The sequence below is a fragment of the Gekko japonicus genome, unplaced genomic scaffold (genome assembly GCF_001447785.1).
Source record: "Gekko japonicus isolate JY-2015 unplaced genomic scaffold, Gekko_japonicus_V1.1 scaffold283, whole genome shotgun sequence".
NCBI lineage: Eukaryota > Metazoa > Chordata > Lepidosauria > Squamata > Gekkonidae > Gekko > Gekko japonicus.
Window position 1 is genome coordinate 336,058 of NW_015166429.1, and position 5,696 is coordinate 341,753.

The following is a 5,696-nucleotide window of genomic DNA, read 5'->3' on the forward strand; positions in this document are numbered from 1 at the left end:
AAACAGAACGAGTGAATCAGACCCTGGAGCAATATCTTCGTTGTTTTACTAATTATCAACAAAATGATTGGTGTGAATTGTTGCCTCTTGCTGAATATTGTTATAACAACACTGTCCATAGCTCCACGGGCATGTCACCCGCCCCCCTGCACCTCGCCCGGGGGAACTGCGTTCCCCCGCGTTCCCCCCCGAAATGACCTCTGGTTGTTTTTCTAATTATCAACAAAATGATTGGTGTGAATTGTTGCCTCTTGCTGAATATTGTTATAACAATACTGTCCATAGCTCCACGGGCATGTCTCCTTATAAAGCTGTTTCTGGTTACGACAGCCCCCCCTCCCTTTCCTGGAGGGGATGGGCCAACGTCCTGTGGGGGATGCTGATACATGGTGTATGTCCTTGCAAAATGCATGGCCTCTGCTATGCCAAACGCTTGACGCAGCCAAGGCTGCTTACAAGACCCAGGCAGACAAGGGTAGGGTGGTGGGGTTTGATCTGAAACCTGGGGATCTTGTGTATGTCTCGACCAAGAACATTAAGATGCTGCGGCCTAGCAGGAAATTGGGGTGGAAGTTCATTGGTCCATTCAAAGTGCGTAAAGTCATAAATGATGTGGCGGTTGATGTTGTTTTGCCTAAGAATTTACGTGCTCTGCATTCTGTTTTTCACATGAGCCTGTTGAAGAAGGATCCTGGCCCGTCTCCCTGGAGACCAGCAGTTACTCCTCCTCCACCTATCATTTTGGAAGGGGATGAACATTTTGAGATCGCTGATATCCTTGATTGTAAAGTGAAACGTGGTAAACTCTGGTACCTTATCGAATGGGTTGATTTCGGTCCCCAGCACCGCGAATGGGTGGAAGAAGGGGATATTCGGGCCCCTTACCTGATCCGTAGTTTCCACAAGAGGTTCCCGGACAAACCGGGAGGCCTCCCGCCCAGCCCGGGAGATCTCCCGCCCGACCCGGGAGGTGTGTTGTAAGTGTATTTTAAGGGGGGCAGTATGTCAGCAAGCTGCCATTCTGTTTTCTGTGACCTCTGTGTACATATCCTTTCCCTGTTACACCCGGCTTGGCTTCTATCATCCTGCTCCTGCTTTGGAATGCAAAAGATAACTGCTGGAGGTTGTGTGGGGGAGAAGATGCTGTAATGCTTGCCTATTGATTTTCCCAGGACTACTGCACCTGTGTTTTGTCTGATGTTCTGCCTGGTTCCCATGGACTGGGCGCGCAACCGTTTCATTAGCCCGCCAGCGGGAATGCTATTCATTGGATCTGTATCTGTTTGAATTTCCTTTATTATGCTTGACCTAACTGTGTATCCCCAGTTCTAACAAAGAACGTGTTTGAGTATGTCTTCAACGCTTTGAAATAAATTTTGCTTTTCTTGAAAACGTGGATTTATTCTCGATGCTTGGGGATCCAACAATATTGCACAATTGCATATTTCTTTCCCCTCACCATTTGTTTTACTGAAAAACAGCCTCCACAGCTGCCACTGAAAGCCTAAGAGCTCTCTCTGTGGGCCTGTCTGTACTTTACGTTTTCCTCATGGAGCCTTGCCATGACACATGCACTGGAGGTTACATACTGGGAACTTGAGTCCCAGGCACACACTGACCCAGTTCAGATTGGGAAAGGGAGCTTAAGTCTCTCCCCCCCCCCCTCATTTTCCCAACCTGACAGAAAACGGGGCTGCCCCTTTCAGGAAACTTATACGCAGCCCATCTTTACATGTGGTTTCCCCAGTGGGGCAACTAGTATCCCCCAGGGCTATTTTAGGTTAGGAAACAGCACAGGGAAAAGACTCAAGCTCCCTTGCCACATATGCCATGGTAGGGTTGCCAACCTTCAGGTGGCACCTGGAGATCTCCTGCTATTACCACTGATCTCCAGGTGATCAAGATCAGTCCCCCTGGAGAAAATGGCTGCTTTGGAAGGTGGACTCTGTGGCATTACACCTTGCTGAGGTCCCTCCCCTCCCCAACCCCCAGCCTTCCCAGGCTCCACACCCAAAATCTCCAGTTATTTCCCAACCCAGAGCTGGCAACCCTATGCCATGGTCCTGGTCAAAATTGTCCCAGCATTTCTCATTTTTATATCTATTATTTTTGGACTATAAACAGGCATATGCCAAGTAGGGCTACCAAGTCCCCCCGGTGGGCAGATAACCCCCCGCTTTGGAGGCCCGGTTTCCGCCGTCGCGGAATCGGGCCCCGGGGGGAACCACACCCCGGCATGCACGTCAGACGGAGCGGACGTGATGACGCTGGGTGGGGCCACAGCCATCTGAGGGGAAAACTCTATGTTTCCCCCTCAGATGGCTGTGGCCATGCCCCCAGCGTGCCCGGCATCATCACGTCACCTCCAACTGGCGTGCATGCGGCACGCGCTCAAGACGCCGTCCGGGAGCCCCCCGCCACGGAGCGAAACGGACTTGGGAACCCTAATGCCAAGGAAAACTCCTGAAGAAACAAAGGTAATTCACAGACATGAATTCCTTGTCTAAAGGGAGGAGAAGGGGGTTCAAAGTCATCTGTAAATTTTCATGTTATAATCACAATAAATGGTATTTATCTAAATTATGTCTCCATTTTCCATATACACAACTTACATTGAATTTTGAGGTTTTTCTCCCACAGTCTCTAGCTGATTCCATGTAGAGAGCTGCTTACTAACACTGTGGGGGATTGTCCAAACACACACATGCACATTTCCCACCCAAATGGCTTTCTCTAATGGCTGCCATTTGCAGGGAATATCTGATCACAGATCTCCCAGAATTTTGTCTAGTCAGACTTTTGCCTGTATTTGTTTTAGAATCATATTGCTTCAGCCAGGTCACTGTGGATGTTACGTTCAGGGTATAATCAAATATCACACACCCTACCTTCCTTGCAATCAAACAGGCACACGTAAACAAGCTTCAGGCTTCCCGAGTATAAAACTTCAGTTTCCTCCCTTGTTGTCGCCCACATATCACCTCTTTCTGTACACGAAATCTGCCCTTGATCTGATTCCATTTTGGCCCCTCCCTCCTCAAGCATGCCAGGGCCCTTAAAGTGGAAGAACTACATCCTGGTTGGAGATTCCAGTCATCCAAGTGTCCCCACATTAACCAGTTTCTATAGTTATGGCAGTTTCTATAGTTATGGAGGAATGTGATCAGTCTGTTGCTCTTTGCTGAGGTGAGCACCGCAACTGACTTGCTTTTGGGCGAACAAATTAAAAGTGAGCTTGTATTTAGACAACAGTGAATTTATCTTGGTCAAAACAGATTTGAGTGATTTTCCTGTCAAGTTCCAACAATTAATTTGTAAAATTGGATGCCTTCAAACATCCTAAAGCTTGCATGTTTTCACGCCGAGTTCTTGCCCTTATCCTAATCCTGGACGCATTTCTAGGACTATTTCTGACTCAAAGCAGGAGAATAAGTTTCTCAAGCTGTCTGCTTTTTCCATTTGCAATTATCTTGTATTGCCTATGTTCACCTTTTCCCTTCACTCTCTCTTCCTCCTGTTTTGGTGGTTTCCCTTTTCTCTGTACAATGTATTTATTTAGAGTCAAATTACATGACACATGTGACACGACAGGTCATGTATATCTGACCTGACTTGCAGTCACAAGTACAATGGTAGGAACTCACCTTCAAAGCACTTTGTTGCACCATTTGGCTTGGGAGTGCTGCGAGAGAAGAGGAAGGACTTCAAGCTTCCCTTCTGTAACATTTTTGCCTGTGGAAACAGCCATGGGGGGCCTGTTTGTCCCCAGAACCAGTGAGACCTGGGTTCAAATCCCTGCTTAAATCATGAAGCTCACTGGATGACCTTGGACTAGTCCCACTTTCAGCCTGCTCTATTGCACATGATAGTTGTGAGGGTAAAATGGAGGAGCTCCTTGGAAGATAAAAAATGTGATATACTTGTTTATTTACATAGCTCTTATTGAAAGCATTTATATCCCACTTTGATCCCAGTATTGACACCTAAGACAGCTGACGAAGTGTGATTGTGCAAAACAAAAATACTGAAGACAAAATAAAGGGAAAATGAAAGAAATGGAACTATTAAGTGAGCATTATTCCTTCCATTTTGCTCAGTGGTATTTCCATGATGCTTTGAGGAAAGAGCCGTCATGCCAGCCCTCAGAGGGTCCTGCCACTGTCTCTCCTGGGGCTGCATCAAATTCAGTGGTTCAGCCCAAAGACCCCATGTAATTACCGAGCAAACTCAACAGTGGGTGGCAGACAGTCAAGGGCAGGGGGCTTCTCCTTCCTCACCTAGAATGTACATCTTAAACAGCCTCAGGTGCTCTTCTAGGAGAAAGAGACTAATTTGATTTTTAAAAATCCCCACCCTCTGATGGCTTTTCTCCTTCTGTTGCTGCTGTCTCTGGCTCCTGAACAAAGAAAACATCAGTCCTGTGAGGAATACATGTGCTTAACTCTGTTTTGTCTCCTCTGTGGTTGCACCTGATGGATTTCCACCCACAACACAGTGAACCTGCCAGAACTTCAGCAAAAATATTTTGAAATGGAAGTCCTAATCTGCTCCAGGCAGCAATTGCCTGTTGTTGTCACATGGTTGGACTTGGTTGCCAGGTTGCATGAGGAAAATATTTTAATTACATACTTTAGCAAAGAGTCAGTGTTTTGTTCAGGTGGCTGCCTACAGATGTGAATTGTTTCTGGGGTTAATTTGGAGTGATGGGTTAGTAGGAACTGGGACTGATTCTCATTATGAGTTCCACTGGGAAATTCTCTTGCTGATATGTCCATGGATTCAGAGAGTGACAGATATTTCATACATGAATCATCTTGCATTTTACTGACTGTTTTCCTTTTTGTAAACCACCATGAGAACTTTACTGGTACATGGCAATATATAAACATTTAGTCAGCTTAGCATAGTGGTTAGAATGTTGGATGTTCACGGTTTATGTGGGGGGCAGCTGCTCCATTTTCATACTTTAATAGATTGTAAACTTCGCAGAAAGATGAAAAAGTAGGTATCTAAACCCTAAGAAGCATTATGAATTTCACAAGTAATTTTAATTATGTTTTCATAAATCTTATATAATACTTTCCCCCACAAATATCCTGATGAAAGAACATCTATAAATTCTGGTAAAATGAAGTCTTCATGAAGCATATCCACAGAAATACGTTCATTCTGATTGTGCTTCTGAGGCAGAACTTTAACTCTTCTATCTTCTTCATACGTTGTGGTAAAAGGTTTATATTAATCCTTTAATGCACTTGTAAAATTGCTTCTGCCCTGATCTGTTGATCTGTTCTGGGCATGAAAGGTCCCACTGGTAATTTCCATAGACAGTGGGGTTTTCTGTCTGTGAAGAGCTAACATTCCTCCTCCCGTTGCCCTCTGCAACCCATAATACTCCCTGAAATGCTTCTCCTGGGAGAAAATGGAGGCCCAGGAACAACATGAGGTGGGGAGTCAGAGTTCTACATCAGGAGGGACAAATCAGTGAGAATTGGTGCCCCTTCCATTCACAGAAATCTTCCACTGGATTCAAGCCATTGTCTCTCCTGCCATATCTTCCCGCATGTCAACAGAGAATGATCTTCAAAATTGGCTCCTTTCATTAAAATTAATGGGGATCCTCACATGTTCATGAGCTGTGCTTGTGGACCTCTTGAACTCGAAAGTGTACAGATCACAGAAACTAAAATAAAAAG